Source organism: Bos mutus, chromosome 23 (assembly GCF_027580195.1).
Source record: "Bos mutus isolate GX-2022 chromosome 23, NWIPB_WYAK_1.1, whole genome shotgun sequence".
Lineage (NCBI taxonomy): Eukaryota > Metazoa > Chordata > Mammalia > Artiodactyla > Bovidae > Bos > Bos mutus.
Window position 1 is genome coordinate 11,763,361 of NC_091639.1, and position 23,678 is coordinate 11,787,038.

The 23,678-nt window shown below is 46.1% G+C and overlaps 1 protein-coding gene across 1 annotated transcript in view; it reads right to left on the reverse strand.

Moving 5' to 3' along the window:
* ATXN1 (ataxin 1) overlaps window positions 1–23,678 on the reverse strand; it is a 413,977-nt gene that overhangs the window by 169,132 nt on the left and 221,167 nt on the right. Inside the window, 1 exon segment of the mRNA XM_070360780.1 lies at window positions 14,698–14,758. The gene's annotated coding sequence lies outside the window, so the exon portion shown is untranslated.

Genomic DNA, 23,678 nt, shown 5'->3' on the forward strand with positions numbered 1-23,678 from the left:
AAATTAAAAATAGAATTACCACACAATCCAGCAACTGAACTTCTGGGTGTGTACCCAAAGAATTGAAAGCGGGAACTTGAACAGATATTTGTATGCCCATGTTCATAACAGCATTATTCACAAAAACCAAAAGATGGAAGTCACTCAAATGTGAATAAACAAAATGTATATATATTCAGTGGACTATTATTCAGCCTTAAAAAGAAGGAAATTCTGACATATGCCACAATATGGATGAACCTTAGGAAAACTGTGGTAAGTGAAAGAAATCAGTATGGTATCTAGAATCCACTTACACGAGGTATTGATAGTAATCAGCTTCATAGAGACAGGAAGTAGAATGGTGTTTGCCAGGTCCCCGGGGGAAGAAGAGTGGGAAGTTGTTGTTTAATGAATGTGGAGTTTCAGTTTTACAAGATGGAAAGAATTCTAGAGACTGGTTGCACAACACGTGTGCATTGATACTTAATACTACTGAGCTGAACACCTAAAAATAATCAAGATGATAAACTGTAGGAGTATTTTACCATGATTAAAAAAAAAAAAAAAGAATGTATACCTTAAACTCAACATTTTCAAAACTCTGTTCTGTGCCTCCCCGTCCCTATGAATAACATATTCATTTCCTTTCTTGCTCAAGCCAGAAGTCTGGGAATTATCCTGAGACCACCTCCCTATCCTTCATCCACATCAGAAACCTACAAGTCCTACACAGCTGGCCTTGAGAAGACATGCATCTTGAACTCATATACTTGTAACACTGCTGCCACCATTCAAGTCCAAACCACTATCACTTCCTCTCTTGTCAGCTTCAGGTTCCCCCCACCCCCCCATTCCCTGTTTCCTTGCCATCCTCCAATCCACCTGTCTACCGAGGCCCTCATGTGACTTTCCAGGTACTTACAATGAAATAAACCTTGTCAAGTCCAGGCTCTTCGTTACCTGTGGCTTGCCAGCTCTAACTTCATCTCCGTCTCACTCACCCTGGCCTTCGGTCACTCGGGTTCAGGTTCTTTGAAAGTGCCAAGCAGTTCTCACCTCAAGGCCTTTGCATATGCCACTCGCTCTGCCTATGCTCAGTTCAATGTAATCTCACAAGCACATAAGCTCCTTGAGGGCAAGGCTTTCAATACTTAGCACAAATTTAACAAATCATGTCAGATAGCAAAAAGTATCATGAGAAGAAGCAAAGCAGGGTAAGAAGCCTGAGGGGCTATTAATATTTTAGATAGAAAACACAAGGACGGCCTCTTGCCAGTGGCCTTTGCATATTCATCCAGGTCATTTTCCTGTTCAAACATGTGTAAGAGCTCCTTTTGACTTTCCTATTTATGGTGATTATGCAACTATGTTTCTAATCATCCAGGATTAAAACCCTGATGTCTAACTTCTGACCCTTCTCTATCCAATCTACTTTCTAGTCTCCCTGCTGCTGATTTTAATCACATTATCTCTCTTATCACTCCCTGTCTGGAAAATGATGTCCCTCCCCACTCTACTCCATCCTTTACACATATGCTAGATTAATCTCTTTAAACTATAGTCTCGATCAATTTACTTTTTTGTTGCAAAATCTCTTGTTGTCTGATTTAAGTCCAGACTGTCTCTGCCTGACAGTCCATAGCACCGCTTCTATTTACCTTTCCAACTGCATCTCACATCTTCCCCATCCCAGGCAAATGGGCTGCTTCTTCCCTGGACATACTCTTTGTTTCCTAGAATCTGTGCTTTTTGACTCATTGGCCTTCACCATCCTACCCACCCCTGCTGCAGACTAACCTAAACTTCAAGTCCACTTTCAAAAATCACTTTCTCCATAAAAAATTTCCAACCTTCCCAATCAGAAATGATCACTTCCATCTCTAACTCCCTAGGACACTTTACCTTAATTACACATTTCATTACATTGCCTTTTATGCTGTAATTACTTGTATACTTTTTCCTGTCGCTTTTCAGCTTATAAGACTCTGGAGGACACAGCCTGTGTCACCTGCTAGCTTGACTGTTGTAAAGTCACTGTCTTGTCTGACTTTTTGTGACCCCCATGGACTGCAGCATGCCAGGTTTCCCTGTCTTTCACTGTCTCCCCGAGTTTGCTCGAGCTCCTGCCCATTAAGTCAGTGATGCCATTCAACCATCTCATCCTCTGTCGTCTCCTTCTCCTCTCAACTATTATTTTGTTCCCCTGAGTTCAGTCCTTGGACCAGCAGCATTGGTATCACCTAGGAGTTTCTTAGAAATCCAGAATCTTGTGCCCCACCCTCAGTCCTAGGATCCAGAACCTGCATTTTAACAAGTGATTCCTATGCATTTGATCAAGTTCATGCTAACCACTCATTTCATATCTGAGTGTCTTAACTGACTAGGGGAAAAAATGATCAAAAACAGAACAAAACTTACACAATCCAAAGATAATTGTGAATGAATAAGGCTTTCATTATATAAAACTGTATGAACGCTCCACAGTCAGTGGAAGGTTAACTATCAACCTTCTGAGTGAGAAAGACAAATCTTGCCTTGGCCAACAGCTGAGAAGATTTTGTGGTTTTATAAAGCTTGTCCACTTGTGAATAGGAAGCCAGCCAAGGATTTGACCAAATGCTTCCCTGGTGGCTCAGCTGGTAAAGAATATGCCCACAATGTGGGAGACCTGGGTTCAATCCCTGGGTTGGGAAGATACCCTGGAGAAGGGAACAGCTACCCACTCCAGTATTCTGGCCTGGAGAATTCCATGGACTGTATATAGTCCCTGGGGTCCCAGAGAGTCAGACATGACTGAGTGACTTTTAACTGGCCTAACTTCACTGGCCAACATTATAACTCTCCTGTAACACATTAGTTATGAAAATATTTACATCAAAACTTTAAAGAGTTTTCCATCACCTCCAAGTAGATTATAACACAAGTGTGCTATAGATGTAAGATTTCTCATTTGGTGGAACAGCAAGTTTGCTCTGCTCTGTAATAAAGCTTTGGATTTTTTCCTACCTGGTAGACAAAGCATACTAAGGAAATACAGACGTGATGTGACATGTACTCAGCTGCTGGGAAGATGGTGTTTCCTGGGGGATGGGAGGCAGTGGCCGTGGGGACGGGCCTTCAAGGGCACGATGCTGGCCACTAGGGGGCATCCGCATGCGAATCAAATCAGCCCGACTTCAGACTTCAAACAGGAGCTACCCTGCAGGAGAATTCACAGGGCAACCATAGCCACCCTCCACGCCCCCTCATAAACGGGCAGAGAGCAACTTCCACGACGCGAACGATCCCTAACTTCCTTTGTCTTGTAGCACAAAAGATACTGTGTGAATAAGCTGGCGTCTGCTGCAGGACTAGGGGCTGACTCGTGATGCTATTGCCTGCAGGCTGCTCCATCTCTCTGTTGTTGGGGTATCTCCAAACTTCCCTTTCTCTCGCAGAACCATCCCAGCCACAAAGAGAGCCTGGGCCACGCCCTTTCTTCTCCAGACTGCCGTCTCGTGATCTCGGAAGTTCAAATTGATAGACCCGCTTGTAAAAGTGGTTTCCAAGGAGCGGGAATACGAGACGTGAGGCCGGGGAGGCCTGGAGCGAACAAGATCGCCTCTGAGGGGGAGCAGCAGCAGGAAGTGACAGGGTCAGTCTCAGGCCGCCGCGCTGCCCAAGCCGTTAACCCACCGACAGAGGGGTGGCCCAGGCGGCCGGCCGGCCCCCTGCACCTGCGCGGCTCAGAGAGTGGCCGCGGCCTCGCCCCACCACCTTTCTCCTCACCAGGTCCCTCTCATCTTCGGGCAGACTCCAGGGTGGGTCTAATTACAGGATGGGACGCCCGGAGGCAGCCAGGTGTGAGCTGGCAGCAGAACACACAGGCCCGCCGCTCCCGGGGCCTCACAGAGACAGGGATGCTCTCACCCTCCAAGCCGGCTCCTCAGCAGCTCTGCCGCCCAGGGCTGATAGGAAAGGTTTCCCCACAGGGTTTTCATCCACAGCCTCCCTTCCTCAGAAAGCCCCACTGGTTTGCGTGTCCCTAAATAACTCCTGCAAAAAACGCCAGTGCCTCTGATACTGCGGAGCTGTGGCATCTACGATGATCACAGAACCAGGAGACAGCTGGATGTGAGGAAAGGATGATCTCCAATCCCGTCCCCACACCCTCAACTCCTCGGGAAGGAATGCACTGTAAATGAAACGGGAAGCAATGGCTTTGTTTATTGTTCCCCCTCAATTAGGAACCTGAACTCCATGGACACCCATTTTGCACAAACTAAGTTTATTAAAAAGAAAAAAAAGGGTTCCCAAGTCCTAAACATTTAAAAGGCGCTCTCTTTTATGATAGAAATAACTTTAGAATGCAAGCCCTATTTTTTCCCCAATATGTCAGTAAGCAAAGAGCAACAGAATGGGCTGAGCACCGTCTATCGCTGAGCCTGTAATCTGCTTGCTCAAACTTCTGCCTGTAGGTTTTCAGACACCAAGAAGAGCAGTTATGGCCTCCCTCCTGCAAGTCAGAGAGTCAAAGCCCAAGTCAGTAGCAACAGAAGAATATGCATTACAACAGTGACTGGAAGAGCGGCTCAGGTCCTCCCGCACCCCACTGCCACCACCTAAAGAACAACGAACAGCCAGCATCACTTTCTAGGAATTTGTCAGTGGCTGTGATCACATGTCCTCCTTAAACGTAGATCTCCTTTGACCAAATATTGCATAGCAACGATGTGGTTAAGAGGCCCCTGGGACTCACCACTGAAACAGAAGGCTTTGTAAGTGACATATCTGTTCAGTATCTGTTCTTTTTAGCAAAGCACATTTCCAAAGTTCAGCCAATGGCTAGGGAAATGTTTGGGCCGTTGAGAATCCCCTCTCTGGCAACAGAGCTAATCTCATGTATGAATTTTTCAGTCCCTGCATTGAGAAGATGTCTTAAATACCCAGCAACATGTTTATCTTCATTTAACAGTGAACGCCCTTTCAAATAAAATCTGCCAGGACAGAGATTATTGTTCGTGCTAATGAAAAGTGATCAAAAGCCCGCAATGCTTTAGTTAGCTTACTCTGAAGCCTGTTCCTGCTTGAGTTTCCCTGCAAAGTACATCAAAAGAACATAGATATCACTGAAAACTCGAGACGTTTACAATCTTCTAGTAACAAGTGAAACTCTGCAAGATGGGGAGCAAAGCTTATCTCCACCTTCTCTCTGAAACACAATATGTCATAATCTATACGTAGTTCAGCCTTTCTGTCTAAATGTACACCGTCCCCAATCCCAGACATATTCTAGGCTTCTGACCATCTTGCTATATCACTTAAGAATCAATCTAACAAACTCTGGTGATTTTATGGGTTGGCAAGAGGGCTTGAAATGAGGAGGAATGTCAGATATCTCCACGTCAAGTGGGACCCTTGAAGTTTGAAGAAGGGGCAAAGCTTTCATAGAGAGGCAGTACAGATGTCAACGAGGGCAAGCAGGAGGGTCTGCCTAGCAAGAGAAGCATCAGGAAGGTCAAGGGCCTTCGAGGAAGAGGGATGGCAACCTGAAGGCCTCCTCCTCTATCACACTTTCTGCATCCCTGGCTGGAGATGCCTGCTTCCAAGAGCCACGCGGAAAGCAGAGAATAAGGGCAAGCAGTTAGGAGTTTTCTTCTCCCCTGCAAGCATCTCTCCAGGCTACATTCAAGGAAAAGAGACTGGGGCTGATGAATTCCTGAGTCCCAGGAATCCGGCACCCAGCCTGGTTCTTGGGAGCTGAGTTTAAATTGTGTGCAGTTCACGCACTTTGCTCCTCTCATTAGACTGTCCTCTACCATTAGAGACAGGAGCCTGTGAAATGTGACAGGACAAGTCCCAGGAAGTAAAAGGGGAATGCAGAGTGTTCCTCCTCTCTTCCATCAAACAGCCTTTCTCCTCTCCTTCAAATCAAAACTGGCACTCTGTTAGACCAAAAAAGAGAAAATGGTGTGCAGTGACCTGGTGAAGCTCAGATGAATTGTCAGCTTACAAAAATTTGACCGACCAGCAAAATGTTACCACGCACCTCCCAGAGCCGTGGGAGCTCATGTCTGGTAATGAGGCAAACCAGCAGGAAAGAGAGACACGGTTCTGAGCATGGACCACAAGGCCTCTTTCATCAGCAACTAGATGCCCCAACATTAAATTCTACTTTCTCGCTCATGTTTAAGCCATTTTATCTCCACCAGAGGGCCAGAATGGAGATGAAATTGTAACCTGATGACTTTGCTGCTGATTTAAGAACTGATCCAAGACCTTGGGGAGGGCAGGGCAGCGAAGGAAGAGAGATGTGAAAAAGCTGGGGTCAAGACAACACTCAGTTACTCAAAGGGGGCTTATCTTAATCTAAGGCGATCCTCCAATTCTACCCAAGAAGCCTCAACTCACAGAATGACATTGTCATTAAAATAAGCTCAAAAAAATATATAACATAGGATAGCTTCAATGGCTACTTGGGCTCAAAAAGTCCATTATCTCTGACTCCTTCCATTGCTTCTTACATGCAAACAGTCACCCTGTCCTCATCAACTCTTTGCTTGTAGAGTTGACCACATCTGCCCCTTCATAACGCTCCCAAGTTTTCAAAATCTTATCTCCTTTTCCTGTAATAACCTCCCAACCATGGCCCCCGTCTCTGGTTTTCTCCTCACCACCTCCTACGCTGTGAACACAGTTATAAAGCTAATCTCACTGAGACAGGAGTGGTTCCATCACCAGCTTGCTGAGAAACGTCCAGTGACTACCAACCTCCACTTTAAGGCCGTGTCCACAAGCACTGCCCTGTCCATGCTGAGACCATATGTACTCAGAGCCCTCCCTCTCCCCTCCGTGACATGTCCCTGCCCCCAACCCAGAAACAAACAAGCACCGTTTTCAAGAATCTGTGAGAAACCACATTCATGGGTCCTCCAGCATTCAGGCTTCTCTGGATCAAATACTACATCCGGCGATGTGGTTGAAAGGCATATTCTTTAGTCTCACACACATGGTATGACCCCACCCTATGTTTCCAGTACCATCTTTCCACTTCTATGAGTGCACCACTGCCCATGTGGATTCACACCCAGAGCTTCCAACTCACTGTTCACATTCGGCTGCTATGCCTTGCTCAGCTATGTTTTGCCCTTGTCCAGATGTCCCTTCTGGAGAAGGAAACAGCAACCCACTCCGGTACTCTTACCTGGAAAATCCCATGGATGGAGGAGCCTGGTAGGCTATAGTCCATGAGGTCACAAAGAGTCAGACATGACTGAGCGACTTCCCTTCAGATGTCCCTTCTCCACTGACCTGGAGCAGGATGCTGCAGCCTGCCAACCCCAGGATGGGGGGTAGCAGGTACACCTTCGACAGCCTGATGCCAGAGTGCAGTCAGATACCCCTGGACTGGAATCCCAGCAGCATCCCAGACAAGCTAACCTCTCCTTAATTGAGTGTCTTCATTTTTAAAGGAGGATAGTGATCTCTACCTTGTTCAGGAGGAACCAGGCTAGGAGGGCAGCCAGATAACACATGAACCGAGAGGTCAAGTTGCAGACAGACAGTGACGTGGCCGAGACAGGGCTGAAGCCTGAAAGGCTGGGGAGGGGAGCTCAACCCCCAGCTGACTTGGATCTAACCTGCCCAGGTCTTCATGATTTTCCATGCACTGTGATGAACTAATGTTAGCTCTGTTATTTTATTATTATTAATCCTCTTTTGAGTCAATGTCATCAAGGCAGGCTTAACTTCTTCAAGTCTGGGTTTTGGGGCTGCCACGTGCATTCTTGTTACAAACATGATCAGGAATGAGTGACATGTCATCCCTAGGCTCACCCACTCCTTCACCCTACAGATATTCATGAGGCACCTACTGTGTGCTGGGTGGAAGAGAACCAAAAATAAGCAGACTTGAAAGATGGGAGCTTATGTATAAAAGACTGAATACCGTGTTTAGGACATGGCAGGGGGCACATGCCCCCTGCAGGGCAATGCTTTCATCGCTGCTACAATTCTGCAGGCTTTCTCTCTTTCCTCTGTGATCATGGGGAAGGCCTCTAGGATGAAAAGATCCATGCAGCCCACATTGGGGAGCTATGCGTGAAGAATAGGGTCTTTTCTTAGAAGAAAGGCAGAGACACCAGATCCACTACACCCTCGATGAGGGAGGAGGGAACTTCTGCTTTAATTTAAGCCAGTGAGCATGCAGGATACTCTCTGCAGCACAAGCCCATCCTGTCCTGACTAACACGATGGCTTTCCTTTCCTCCACTATCACCATTTGGCAATTAATCATGTGTAATAATGCCTTGTGATCATCCTTATACTCACTGCCCTTTATTTTTTTAATTTCCTTGACGTTACTTGTCATCATGCCTCTTTAACAAGAGCCTCTTAAACATGGTGACCTTCGTTTCTACTCACAGGGCTCTCCTCTTCACCCTGTCCCCCTAAACTTAGCAGTGAGCCTTGCATACAGCAACTGTTCAACTCATAATTGATGATTTAACATTTTCCCATTAAGAAATAATCCCCCTAATATAATGACAATTATTTACTTTCAGTAACTAATGCCATTCTACTGGCATGGATAATTAGGAATTAAGCACAATAGCTACTGTAAAACTTTAGGGTCTCACCTATGTCAGCATGGGCCTCAGGATTCTTTGTCAACTAATCATAGGTTGGCCTGGTGACCATCTCTTATTTGTGTTGATCCCAGTGTCTGTGGTCCTGTTTAATGATATGTGTCTGGGCTTCCTATTCCTTCATCTGTATATTTAAACAGTCCTAAGGACCAGCAATGATAACAGCTATGGAAACATACTAGCTGTGAGACCGTAGGCTAGTCACCTCATCTCTCTATGCCCCAGTGTCCTTATCTATACAGTGAGAGCAAAAAAATGTATCTTGTAAGGTTGTTGTGAGAATTACATATGTTAATACGTGTAAGGTACTTAGGAAGTTAAGTACTGAGACACAGCGGAGGGGTTTCCCAGGTGACGCAGTGGTAAAGAACCCACCTGCCAATGCAGAAGACACAAGAAACGTGGGTTTGATCCCTGGGTTGGAAAGATGCCCTGGAGGAGGAAATAACAATGCCTGGAAAATTCAATGGACAGAGGAGTCTGGCGGGGACAAAGTCCTGCAGGGTCGCAGAGAGTCAGACACGACTGAGCAAGCACACACAGTAAACGCTAAAATCATTTCCTGAGCTCCTGCTGGATGGCAGGTATTAGAGAAACAGGGATGAATAAGGGGCTGCCCAGTTTCTAAGGAGTTTACAACCCAGTAAAGGTGATTAAATATTGATACCTAAACAAGTGAATCCAAGTGTTACAGAACCAGATCCAGAAAGTGCGTGCACACACAGAAAAGGCAGACTTGCATGCACACACAGCTGCACACACTCACGTGTACACAACTCCTGGCAACCGAGCTTACAAACAAGAAAGTGATCCTTTCCCCTGGAAGAAAGGAAGCTGGAAGGTTCCATGGAGAACTGACAGCTGACCTGAGTTTATGATATGAATAAGGTACAAGCCAGGCAAGATAAGGCACAAAGACATCCAAGTAATTAAATGTAAGAAGAGGCAAAAAAACATTTATTCACATATTCATCCAGCAAAGATTTATCAAATGCCTCCTCTGCGTATATTGCTTTGAGTCCTGGGACACAGCAGTTAATGGTACTGACAAGACTTCTGCTTTCGCCACCTTCTAATAGAGGAGACTAACAATAAACCAGTTAAGAGATATGCAAACCAAGGAGCTAGGAAGAAAACCCAGTGGGTTGAGACGGCCAGAGGGAAACGGGACACACCAGACCCCCTCCCTCCATTTGTAGACGTGTAGAGAGAGAGAGGTGAGAGCAGAGCCAGAGGCCGACACCAGACTCCATCCCTTTTTTTTTTTTCCATGGGAAGAATTTCCCCTAACCCTTCTGGCCTTCTACTCCATCCTTTTTCTTTCCCAGGGATGTGGAGCGAGGTACCTGGCTGGGGGCTAAAGCCAGGGTGGACCACACCTCTCCTTGGGAACCCATAACTTCACTGGGTAGAATTACGCTACCACAGGGGTGGGAGGGGGAGAATTAGGTTCTCTTTTTCCTTCCTTCTTCACACAGACAGTGGCCCACAGGCTCAAAACTTTCCTGCAGGTAGACTGTGACCAAGCCCAGACCAGAGAAGCTCTTTGAGATTCTCATCCTAAGATACAACTTCTCAGTTAACAGTTGCCAGTCCCAGAGGTTCACCCTGGCTCCATCTGCCTTATTACACTTGTCTTATTTCTCAGTTGGCTCAGGACTTGGGAAGGAATGAGTACTCTTTGAAAATAAAGGTTTTCATACAATAAAAAACCTTTCCTCCCTCAACAGACCTCAGAACTAAATTAGGAAGCACTATCCCAATCTATCAAACCTGTCATCTTAATGAAAAATCCTTCAAATCTCTTACTTAATAGCTCCAAAGACACGGTTGGGGTTTCACGAGAGGTCTAGCTCAAGAGGAATAAGGCAAATTCAACAGAAATAGCAAATATTGAGGGAGAAGGGAGATGACTTCAGTGCCACTGTGAAACCCTAGGGTACACAGTTCATGGTCCGTAGCCAAAGAGGAAGAGGAGGAAATGTGAAATCTTCAGATAGTCTTACCTTATGATTTCCTATCTACATGTTTTTTTAAAACCACACCAGCAAACGAAATTTTTGAATCTATCTTTTCTCTTTTAAAAAATTGAAAGACGTTTAATATTTACAGACTTGCCTCATTGCTTCCTTATGAGACTGGATGAGACCAAAACATTATCATGAAGAAATTATTAATGGTATAGTTACTATCCATAAGACTCAGAGAGAAATAATAATTTAAAAAAGATGAAGAGTAAGAAGGATGGCTCCTAGGTTCTTTACCTAAAAAGACTGCTCAGGCCCCCAAAGTGTTATATATCAAAAAAGGAAATACAAATCAAATGTCAAATGGATGGTAAAGATTTTTAAATGAGTCAGGAGTTTGGTGGGGGGAAGCATCTGCTAATACCCAAAGTGATCACAATGGTTTCACGTAGGATTTTTTTTGGGGGGCCACACACATGGCATGTGGGATCCTAGTTCCCCGACCAGGGATTAAACCCACACCCCCTGTATTTTAAGTACAGAGTCTTAACCACTGGGCAGTCAGGGAAGTCCCCATGGAGGATTTTAGAGACGAGAAAACATCAAAGAAATGTGAAAACCCCACCCACACACGCTGGAGAGACTGCACTTAGAAACTGCACCTCTGGTGGAAGCCCCTAGAAGATATGCCATGTGCAACGGATCGCTGGGTGCAGCCCTACAGGGCCTGGCCTTGCACTGCCCTGAGAGGGGTCTCCTCAACCCTCTGTGGACCACGTTAAATGTGGCCTGTTTCCCTGTCCACTTTCAGCCAGGAGCAGCTGAGCGCCATGTCCAGGAAGCACTCTGTCCACCATGCCCCTCTGCCAGGGCTGCCTGGCCAGAGGGCTGATTAGAAGAACAGGCTCTCACCGCCTCGAGCTGGGCAGTTCTCTGCCAGCACACTCGGGGACCCGCACAATTTTACTACAGACACCTCCTTCCCCTCGAGCCCCCAGCTCGGTGGGGACAGGAGGCAACTGTTGATAGCAGAGACGGATAACAATGACCCAGTCCGCACTCTCTACAGGAGAGGAAAGGCGGGGCGGGATAACATGGAAAAAAAGGCGGGAGGCATAGGGCTGTGTTCATCCTGCTCAGGACACACAGGCTGCCATGGCCATGATATTTTTTCTGGCTGCACAGACATGTTGCTATGGAACCAATACATGCCACTGCTTCTTGGCCTCTGGCAAATAAAATCGCAGTGCTGGCAGGAGGATTTCCCTTAAAGGGATACCATCGAGGCCGGGCGCTGTTCGAGCTTGGAAACGGCGGCAGCGTTGTTCCAGGGTCCAGCCCTACCAAATAGCATGAGCTGGAGCCCAGTGGACCCCTGTTTCCCAAGGTGGACACTTGCACAGCACAGGAAACTGTGTGGCACCAACACGAGGCGTGGGGATCAGCCTCTGAGTTGCTTTTTAAGAAACTCACAGCTTCGGTGTATTTTTGGTTCCCCACAAGCAGTAAAAGCAAACAGCGTGTAGTTTTTGGGGACAATGATTTGATGCCTCCAACTCCTTACAACCCAGCAGCAAGCCGAAGTTGTCGTTAAGTGGCTCAGCGTGGGTTCAGGTGGTCCTTATTTTACTGCTTTACCATTCCTCAGGTCATACCCATCTCTACCAGTTTTTTTACTTAAAGAACAGCACAAAACAGGCAAGGAATTCGGCACCTTTTCCCAAGGCCCTTCACTGTCTCCTGCTTTAGTCGTGATCAATCTCTTGGTTCCACTGAGCCCCTCCAGTTTCCCCGGGGAACAGCAGGCCTCGGCGTCCCATGTTATAGCGGTGTGCTCTGGGGGATAAACCTTCGGGGCTTTTCTTGGGTAAGATGAGGGAATGGACACCCTCACACTTCTAATGATGCACAGTTCATGCACAGGGAGTACGTGGGGCCAGGAGACATCAATTCTAGAGTAATAAGCAGGCGAGATAGGCAGTCCCTTAGTGAATCAGCAATCCACGTTCTAAATTCTATACAGGACGCTGGTAGAAAGCAGACTATCTCTGTAACCTGATGAGCAGAAAAATCAAGTTCCTTTACAAGGACTCCAGGAAGGGCTGAAGAGAAGCCCTCTGTCTGTCAAGATAAAGTGATTAAGCTGAGAAGTGGGATACAATGAGGGACATGGGCTCTCAATACTAGGTTTAGACCAAGCTCTAGAGGTGATAAGACATTTTGGAAATAACTGCACTTAGATCGTCAACCTAAATGAAGGTGATCCAGAGCCAGGTGTGGCACAGGTGTCTTGAAAGAATCACAGGTAGGTCCACCTTCTGGGATCCCACATTTGTACAGTCTCCATCAGATCAGATCAGATCACTCAGTCGTGTCTGACTCTTTGCAACCCCATGAATCGCAGCACGCCAGGCCTCCCTGTCCATCACTAACTCCTGCAGTTCACTCAGACTCACGTCCATCGAGTCAGTGATGCCATCCAGCCATCTCATCCTCCGTCATCCCCTTCTCCTCCTGCCCCCAATCCCTCCCAGCATCAGAGTCTTTTCCAATGAGTCAACTCTTCCCATGAGGTGGCCAAAGTACTGGAGTTTCAGCTTTAGCATCATTCCTTCCAAAGAAATCCCAGGGCCGATCTCCTTCAGAATGGACTGGTTGGATCTCCTTGCAGTCCAAGGGACTCTCAAGAGTCTTCTCCAACACCACAGTTCAAAAGCATCAATTCCTTGGCGCTCAGCTTTCTTTGAAGTCCAACTCTCACATCCATACATGACCACAGGAAAAACCATAGCCTTGACTAGACGGACCTTTGTTGGCAAAGTAATGTCTCTGCTTTTGAATATGCTATCTAGGTTGGTCATAACTTTCCTTCCAAGGAGTAAGCGTCTTTTAATTTCATGGAAGCATACCTTTTTTTTTTTTAAGAGAAGGAATGCTCCTCCGAGAGTCTACGACTGCATGCCAAATTTGCACAGCACGGAAACCCTGGTAAGCTGGCTCTGCAGGTGCCGGCGGTCCCGGGTGGGGGCGTGCCGCTCTGCAGCTGGCCCGCACCCACCTGCAGGTGCGCCTGGGAGTCCAACAGCAAACAGGTGGACCACGGAGTCCCAGCACGTGACGGGGTGTTGCAAATGTGGTGGTTTGGGAAAGGCGCAAAGGAAAGAAAAAATAGGCCTTTTCAGATGAGGTCCCAAACAAAAATGGTTCTGGGTACCTCCATGCCATCAGCTTCTCTAGGTAGTAGTCAAGTATGAGAAAGTTAAATAGGGGAGAGTGCTCCTCCTGCCACTTGTCTTGACAGATGGAGGTATGGTGTGGTGAGGGTGCCTTCAGCCGTGTCTGACTCTGCGACCCCATGAATGGAGCCTGCCATGTTCCTCTGTCCATGGAATTTCCCAGGCAAGAATACTGGGGTGGGTTGCCATTTCCTCCTCCAGGGGAACTTCGCAACCCAGGGATCAAACCTGGGTCTCTAGCCTCTCCTGCATTGGCCGTGGATTCTTTACCATTGGGATAACATCAAGTTGAACCACCTGTTGACTGTATCCTCAGAGGTCACTGGGATTCAAAAGACACCTGTGTGTGGGACTGGGGGGCCATAACCGCACACAGCTGAAAGTCCAATGCCTCCCTCATAATCTAGGCTCAGAAGAGGGTGGCGGGGGAACGGAAGCCCTCGGGACCTCAGCTGTCCCGTCTGTATACAGGGGCTTTGCCAGATGGGCTCTAACGTCCCAGCTAGCGCTCACATCCCATTATTCCCTGTCGTGGTGTTAAGACAGTATGTCACATGAACAAAATGCATGGGTTCCCCTTGCCCACGGCCGTGGTTCTGTGCAACAGCCAATGGAGGAAAAAAAAAATTTCCTCTCTCATCCCTTCTGCGAGATGAACAAGGTAACACCAATGAGGAAGACCAACTTAGAGGAGACAAAACCTGTGAACAGCCAAAACAAATGGCAGAAAAACACCAGGGGGAACCCTCCCCTCTGAAGGGAAGAGGAGACGCAATGAGTAGGAAGAGTATCTCAGTACCAGGTGGGAGAAGGCCTATGGATTATAAGCACGTACCAAGAGAGGCGAGTAAAACACACCCGTGAAGGAGTCAAAGGATCACTCACCCTGTGAAAATAGCAGTCTGGTCTCTCTCCACCCAGAAAACGGACTAATTTCTTTGGAAAACTGGAAGAGAAAAAGATTAAAAATAAAACATTAAACCCATCCTATAAATTGGCTTGGGGACGCGGGCCAGGGAGATGAGACGCCCCCCTAGCACCGGGCCCCTGATTACTTACTAGGCACGCAGCTAATTTCTGAAGACCGTGGACCTCCCACCGCTTGGCTGAGTACGAGAATTTTAAAGACGGAGCTCTGAACAATTAATATGAAGAAAATAATCATGTGCATGATTCCTTTATCTCCAGAGGAGTGAACCTTTGAAAAAGGAGTGTCGTGGGGCCGCACCCCGCGGGTCTTCAAGGCTTGTAGTTGCCCAGGCTCGAGATGAGAGGAAGAGCCCAGAGACAGCAACAGAGACATCTGGACAAGGGGGTCCTCCACCGAGGCCTTGGAGAGACAAATCCCCGTGTGCAACAGACGATGAGCAAGACACGGACATGGCCGCACTCCTCACTAATTGGGGGAGGAGGCTACAATTTATAGGGGGAATAGAGGGCAGGTGGGCTCCCCCAGTTACCAGGGAAACCCAGAGGTTAGGGCAGAGCAAGCACGTAGGCAGTTACTGATTAAGCCCTGTAATTAAGGGATTGGATAGTCATGTGAGTGAAGCCGAGCCTGGTCGGGCAGGCGATGCAGAGACCAAGGGAACTGCCATCTTGATTGGCCTGACCATACAATATATAGTTCATATATATTGTGGTGCCTGGGAAATCATTTTTAGGTAGACCTTTAAAACCGCCACGTCTGCACCCCAACAATGGGGCTAACTGAAGATGTCTTCATAGTAACCAGAGCATCCCATCACGTCACTTTGCCTTCTCCCAAAATGGGGTACCCACAACTCCATCCATTCCTCCCCCCTGGCCGGCGCCACTGAAGTCCATGACCCCAAAGGGATCCATAATTAAGCTCCTACGGGAAGGGGGACTTGGCAGAGAGGCGCCCACATATCAGGCGGACTGAGTAATCCCATGAGGAAGCCACGGTGTCTGAGATAAAGTGTGGGAAAGAACCGAGATGATGTGAGTGTTGGAAGAGGAAGCCTGGAAGACAAAGGCAGATAAGGCGGTGACAGCCACAGACCATTTAATCTGCATCACCCAAGGAACTCGGCGCAAGATCCAAGTTTTTAAAAATTTCCACAGGCTGTTTTCAAGACGGCTTTGCAGGTTCAGGAGGGGAGGAGGCAAGGCGAGCCTAGCTCCCCAGACTGGTAATTTTCACACGATCCCAGAGTACCAGGGATCCAGTCTCCAGCCACTGCTTTTCCTTCCTTTTCCCTAAAAGGAAAAGAGCACTGCGACCTCTAGGGCTGGATGGACAGTCTCCTCTCGGGGAGGTGTCCACTGGCCACAGATTCCCAGACTTGATGCCTCAGAATCTTCTAGGCTGTCTTCACAGCCCCAGGGAGAAACCCCCCTCCCCGACCGCCAGCCTGTGCGGGGAGAGGAGAGGGGTACTGAAAGCACGTGATCCTGCCTCTTGGGAAGTTCACACGCTGACTGAAAGCCCTGCAGGGAAACACTGCAATCCCCGAGAGATGGTCCTGGCCCCACTGGTGAAATCTCTGAGCGCCGTCTTTCGAAAGCAACACTTTATAATTCACTCGCATACATTAACCTTTTCCTCCTCAAGGCAGACAGGAGGTTTAGAGTGAGATTCACCAGGACCCCACACACTGATTTCAGAGTCAAACCTGAATCTGAGTCTCAGATGCGTCACCCACCACCTGTGCGATGCCGGGGACATAAACTCTCGGAACCCTTTCCTCATTTGCATTGATGGCGGTCATAATACCAACTTCACATCATGTCTCAGGTTCTCAGTGCAGTCCTTGGCACGCAGAAGAGACTTAATAAAAAGAAAATCCCCTAATGCCGTGCAGCATAACACATTTACAGATCTGTGACGACAAGACACGGCAGAGAAAACTGTGGGTATCTGTATTGTATTCTCTTTTTCTCCACGCCCCAAAAATGAGATGAGAAAAATGAAAACAAAGTAAAACCATTTACTGTGAACAATCAGGGCTTGTCAGGTGGCTCAGTGGTAAGGAATCCACCTGCCAATGTAGGAGACTTAAGAGACTCAGGTTTGATCCCTGGGTGGGGAAGATTCCCTGGAAAAGGAAATGACAACCCACTCCAGTATTCTTGCCTGGAGAATCCCATGAACAGAGGAGCCTGGTGGGCTACAGTTCACGGGGTCACAAAAGCCGGACACAACCAAAGCAACTAGGCACATGCCCACATGAACAATTAGGTAATACAGATAAGGAAGGAAAAAACCCCAGATAATACAAAGCAGCAAAAGTTCCACTAATAACACTTTGAACATTTTCACTTCTACAGCAGCAAGGTCTCAGCTATGCTCAAATATACAGAATATAACATACACATACTTATATAAATAAAATTATATACATATATACAGTGTATTTATAACATTCTATGATACCATTCATATTGTTCTTGTCTAATATTTTACTTGTTATATTGTAAAACTTTTTTAACATCAACAAATTCATACCCATCATAATTGTTTAAGGACTACAAGAGTATTGCGATGAAAGAATGAACCACTAAATCCGTATTTGTTGAATTTACAGAATTTATCAGTGTCCCACATTTATGAGAAATGACTACATTTATGGTAGCGTGTGATTCTTTTGCTTCTACATCATCATCAAGATTGGGAAAGGCAGCGTGTATAAATATCAGAAGCCTTAACAACAAAAAATTGTTTTGGTTTGAGTGGGTGTAGCTGAGAAGACTACAAACTAGTACATATACTGCAGGGAATAATATCACAAATCACAATATTCAGTGAGTCTCCAATACATTGAAAGGGGACAAAATTTTAAAGACCAGGAGTACCAGCGGATATAGATGCCTCTTTCAAGTGTGAAAATCGTTAAGTCTGAAGTTCAAGAGGTGTCCCTGTTTACGGCCCGATTGTGGTGGAGTGATTTCATGATACAGAGAGAAGTAAACTGGAAATTGTAGACTCCTGTGTGAACGTAAAAATTATAATCACATTATACAAACTAGAAAACTTTTTTAAAAAAAATCAGAATTTACCATATTTAGAAGAGATCAAGAATGGGAATGTTTGTGCGGTCTCGATATTTCTAATCTAATTTCCTTCTCAAAGAGAATGGTTGGTCTGGTAAAAACGTATGTGATACAGCTTAACTGAGTTGCACGACACGTGCTTGTCCTCGGCTGAGAAACTAGTAACCGGGAAAGTGAAGGTATGCCCGCGATCAGCAGAGTGTAGAGTGAACTCGTCCTCCAATTATGAATGGAACCCTTTAATGCATTGCCAACCCTGCTCCTACAAGCAGGCAGGAGGTGGGGAACTGCCAGGGAGCACAGCGAAAGAAAGACAGGGCACATTGCGGCAGCAGAGAAATGCCAAATCAGATACCAGCTGAAAAATTCTGGTATCTGAGACCAAAAGTGGAGAAACACAAGAGTTCGACTTGTGGGTTCCCACAAATGCACAGGTGATAAACCCTTCACACGCTACGTTCTCAGAAAAGTTCATGCTTTGTCCAGCTTATGCGACTTTTAGGGGAAGTAACAATTTGTGGTGGGGGGCATGTTCGTAGAAGAGATTTCTACTGTTCTATGTTGTCCATGAGTAACAGCATCAACACCTGGAGATAAGAACTTAGATCTTAAAATTTAGCTCTGGATGGAAGCAGAGAAAGCATCGCTTCCACAACTCCCTCTAGGGACTTTACTGTATGGAGGAATATGGAGTGAGCTACGTTTAACAGATCTCTTTTGATGGTACAGTTTAGGAGCTTGTGAGAAGTTCCTAGATCTAACCATGAACTTCTTAAAGGGACAGAGTTTCTGCTTTGCTTCTCTCTGTCGTGGTCCCTGCTTTCTGCATGAGAGGAAACCAGATGGTCAGGCTGTGTTGTGCACTATCCAGTATAATGTCTCTTTTATGCAGTGGAACCTAAATGACACACATTCTTAAATGTGCTTTCAAAGGGACCTTTGCATCCTTTGATGGTGTAGGTGGGCTGGCCCGGAGTACATCCTTTGATGGTGTAGGTGGGCTGGCCCAGAGTACATTCTGTAGAGCAGACCCAGCCATGGAAAATGAGGGTTCAGATTCTGACACCCCCATCCAATTGTGTGTCTCTGGTAAATATGATGTAGCTAGGAAAACTGGGCTGACACTCTCTATTCCACACTTACAACATATTTTTGGACTACTGATTTAGGAAAGTTCTGTGTTGCCATTGTATAATGTCATCCTGAGTAAGCACTGGATTCCTTATTATTAACTATTCCCATTTACTGGGTGGCTAATTATGCCAACAAGGGCTTCCCTGGTGGCTCAGCAGTAAAGAATATGCCTTCAATGCAGGAGACACAGGTTCAATCCCTGGGTTGGGAAGATCCCCTGAAGAAGGAAAAGGGAACCACTCTAGTGTTCTTGCCTGGGAAATCCCATGGACAGAGAAGCCTGGCAAGCTATAGTCCATGAGGTTGCAAAAGAGTGGGACACGATTTCATGACTGAACAACAACACTTATGCCAACAAGTTTTATCTACTATCTTTAATTCTCACAAAATCTCTGTAAAACAGGTTCTCTTAGACCCAGTGCGCAGATAAGGAAAACAAGGTTCAAGACACGTGGCCTACCCAAGGTTATGTAACCAGTAGGTGACAAAGCAAGAATTCTAAGCCAGGTCTGCCTGGCTTTTCTGGCCAAAGAGAAAAAGAGAGGAGCACTGTGGCAACAAGCATGTGGATTTCTGTATGGAAGCCCTGGTACGTAGCATTCTGTTGAACACAAAAGCCAGCACTTGCTCCCACTAAATAAGCAGACATTTCTTTTTCAGGTTATAAAATAGATGGGGGGCAGCAAGTGAGGATGCTAGAACCGATGTCACCCACAACAGTGAAGGGCGACTCGCGCCATCCAACAGGCGCTGGGCAAACACGCTTCAGGCAGAGGAGCAGGACCAAACTGCTGACAGTTGCAACGACACAAAACGTAGCCGTGGCAAGTCGCTTGAACAATTACTTCGCATCATTCTGATTATGAGCCACAAGCATGCAATCAGCAGCACAGAGACGATCTCAAATGATCTCCATCAGCATTTTACTTCAGCTATCACAGCAGATGGAACAGACTCTCATCTGACCTAAACACAATGTTAATGACCCACATACGAAGAAAGTGCAGGCAGAACAGGGGCACGGGGGCAGTGGCCTTGCTGGACGCCAGTGGTCATAATATATGCATTTTATTTCGTTCAACTTCTCCATTTACTACCTCAGAGTAAATAAACACCATTTACGTGTTTCTCATCTGATACACTTATCCACAGTCTAACTCAATTGAAAGACTTAAGTAAGCTTACAAATTCCCCAGACTTAATAATGCATGTGGTACACATCTCTACAATCATATTCCATTGTAAATTTTTGTGAGTTTGCATTTCCCCCACTCAATTGTGGCCCAGCCCTGAGAGCAAGGAATTGACATCATTTATTTCTGTATTCCCAACATCGAGTCCAGTGTCTGACATCAACAGTAGACAACAAAATATGCAGAAATGAATGAAGTCTCATCGGGCCATAAATAAGAAGGCACACTTACTGAGCGGGTGGATGACCCCCCAGTTGTTCTAAGGGCAAGATCTGAATTCCAAAATGTGTCTACAAATTGAAACGATGATGGTACAAATTGAAAAGATTTGGGGAAATATATATCATGAAAATCTGTTCCTAGGGGGAAAAAACACACAGATACAAAAATAAGGAAATACTGCCCTCATACCAACTGAAGAAAATCATTTGCAAGGGGATTCTCACCAGACTGTGCTCAACATTAAAGCCTTTAAACTCATGGAGGAGAGAGTATTTGGGGAGCGGTTCCCGAGGAGAGTAATTAAAATCACTATAGGTTAGGAACCACATCTGGAAGAGAAATACTGATTATTAGATTAAGGGGGGGGGGCGGAGAATTCAACTTTTCTTCTCAAAAAGTAAAGGAAAAAGGCTATAAAGCTTTCAATAGATCAGCACTAAACCATGGGCTTTCCTGGTGACTCGGTGGTAAAGAACCTGCCTGCCAATGCAGGAGACATGAGAGACCTGGGTTTGATCTCTGGGTCAGGAAGATCCCCTGGAGAAGGAAATGGCAACCCACTCTAGTATTCTTGCCTGGGAAATCCCATGGATAGAGGAGCCTAGTGGGCTACAGTCCATGGAGTCGCAAGAGTCGGACGTTTAGCAACTAAACAACAAGAAATGAAAACTAACGCTTTCACTATGAGTTGGGGCAGTAAGCCTCATGAAATGGGATAAAGCCTCTATTTCGCCTTTAGATAAATATTATATCTACAGCAAAATGTGACATCTCACCAGATTCATCCACTATTGAGATCCTACTTGGATTGTACTGAATGGTTACCTGCCATTCTGTGTGAAAAGGCATTTTCAGGTAGACGTTACTCCTAGCTTCATGATTTCCTGGGAGCCTGTGTTTGTGGGTGATTATGAGTGTATGTTGTGTGTGCACAGGTCTAGAATTCCCAATGATCTCAAAGGATATTATAAATAATCTTTTTTAAAACTTTTATATTGGAGTTTATTAATAACGTTCTGTTAGTTTCAACTGCAAAGCAAAGTGATTCAGTTATATATACACATGCATCTATTCTTTTTCAAATTCTTTTCCCTTTAGGTTGTTACACAATATTGAGCAGAGTTCCCTGTGCTATACAGTAGGTCCTTGTTGTTATCCAGCAAAGGAGGGATATAGTTTGGGAGTTTGGGATTGAGATGTACACACTGCTATGCTTAAAATAAAAACCTTTTAAATTGAATATTTAATATCCTTGAGTTGCCAAAACATACTATATAAGCTCCTCAAAGTCCATGCCCGTACACCTTAACAATTCTCCTGGTAATTAGCATAAGATCACTGCATGAACGGCTAAACGGTTGAACAGAGGGCAAGACAAAATCAGCAAACCAACGGCATCTTAAAATTCCAAAACTGCCCATTGCTACCTTAGCAAGGCTGCACCTCTTGCTTGGAGGGAGTGGTAAAAGAAGTAGGATGCTATTTTTAGAGTAAAAAGCCACAAGCTTTCTGTGCTATACGTTTCCCAGCCACGTCCCTGCAGTATAACTCCTCTTACTGTACGTAAAGATCAGAGCTACTTCACTGAAGTTTAGTATAAACAGGGACTTTCACAGGGCAAAGGCAAGCGTCAAATACTGTGACTTTTTTTTTAAGCTATGGCATGTGGGATATCTTAGTTCCCTGACCAGGGACTGAACCTGTGCCCCTTGCACTGGAAGCGTTGGAGGCTTCAACCACTGGAGCGCCAGTGAAGTCCTCTAGATACTGTAACTTTAAAAAATGCTGCCTGTGTTAGAAACCTTTCAGCCACACTGGGCAGGAGTCCTGCTAGATGCAAAAGTTATGGCCCCAATCAAACAAAAAAGCCTTAATTAAAGAACACATCTGGACACAACGTTGGAGTTCAGCAAATTCTCAAAAGTCATTTTCTCTTACACCTCCATGAGCTTCACGGCTTTCAAACTACTCGAGTGTAGAGTGAATGGTCAGCCGTCAACACCACTATATCGTGTCGATTGTTTAACGGTACTTCTTAAATGTCTAGAATAGTCAAGGGCTGGCAAACTTTTTCAGTAAAAAGAGCCAGACAGGAAATGTCTTAGGTTTTGTGGGTCTGACAATCTGTCACAACCACTCAGCTCTGCCACTGTCCCACAAAGGCTGCCATAGACAATACTATACAAACGGGCATGGCTGTGTGCCAATAAAATTTTATTTGTAAAAGCAAGAGGAGGTGGGATATGGCCCATGGGCCAGAGTCTGTCAACCCCTGGTGTAGAATATCATCACATTGGGAACCTGAAAAACAGAATCTGTTTCCTCCTTTTCCCCAAAAGAGATTTTATTTTAACTTAGTAAAAAGTCAAATGACAATATCACACACTATCCAAAAGCAGTAACTGGCTTATTTCTGCAGCACTCACCACTGAACTTCCTTTACAATAAGCGGGAAGGGCAAATCTTTCAGTGTCAGGTGGAATTTTCCAGAGGGGCAAGTCTCTGCATTTATGTCTGCATGACATACATGTAAAGGGAAGAGGCTGCCCAGAGAACCCTGGGTAAGTGCCCAATAGCCTCAAGAAGCAGGGAAGAGGCTGCCCCAGAGAAACCTGGGTAAGTGCCCAATAGCCTTGAGAAGCAGGGAAGAGGCTGCCCAGAGAACCCTGGGTAAGTGCCCAATAGCCTCGAGAAGCAGGGAAGAGGCTGCCCCAGAGAACCCTGGGTAAGTGCCCAATAGCCTTGAGAAGCAGGGAAGAGGCTGCCCAGAGAAGCCTGGGTAAGTGCCCAATAGCCTCAAGAAGCAGGGAAGAGGCTGCCCCAGAGAACCCTGGGTAAGTGCCCAATAGCCTTGAGAAGCAGGGAAGAGGCTGCCCAGAGAACCCTGGGTAAGTGCCCAATAGCCTTGAGAAGCAGGGAAGAGGCTGCCCCAGAGAACCCTGGGTAAGTGCCCAATAGCCTCAAGAAGCAGGGAAGAGGCTGCCCCAGAGAACCCTGGGTAAGTGCCCAATAGCCTTGAGAAGCAGGGAAGAGGCTGCCCCAGAGAACCCTGGGTAAGTGCCCAATAGCCTTAAGAAGCAGTGACCTTTCTAGGCAATCAGGGAGACATCTGTGCCAGGGCCAAAAACAAACCACCTGATTAAAAATGGGCAAAGGACTTGAACTGACATTTCTCCAAAGAAAATACACAAATGGCCAATAAGCACACAAAATAATGCTTAGCATCGCTAACCATTAGGAAAAGGCACATCAAAACCATACTGAGATACCACTTTGCACTTCTTAGGATGGTGGCGATTA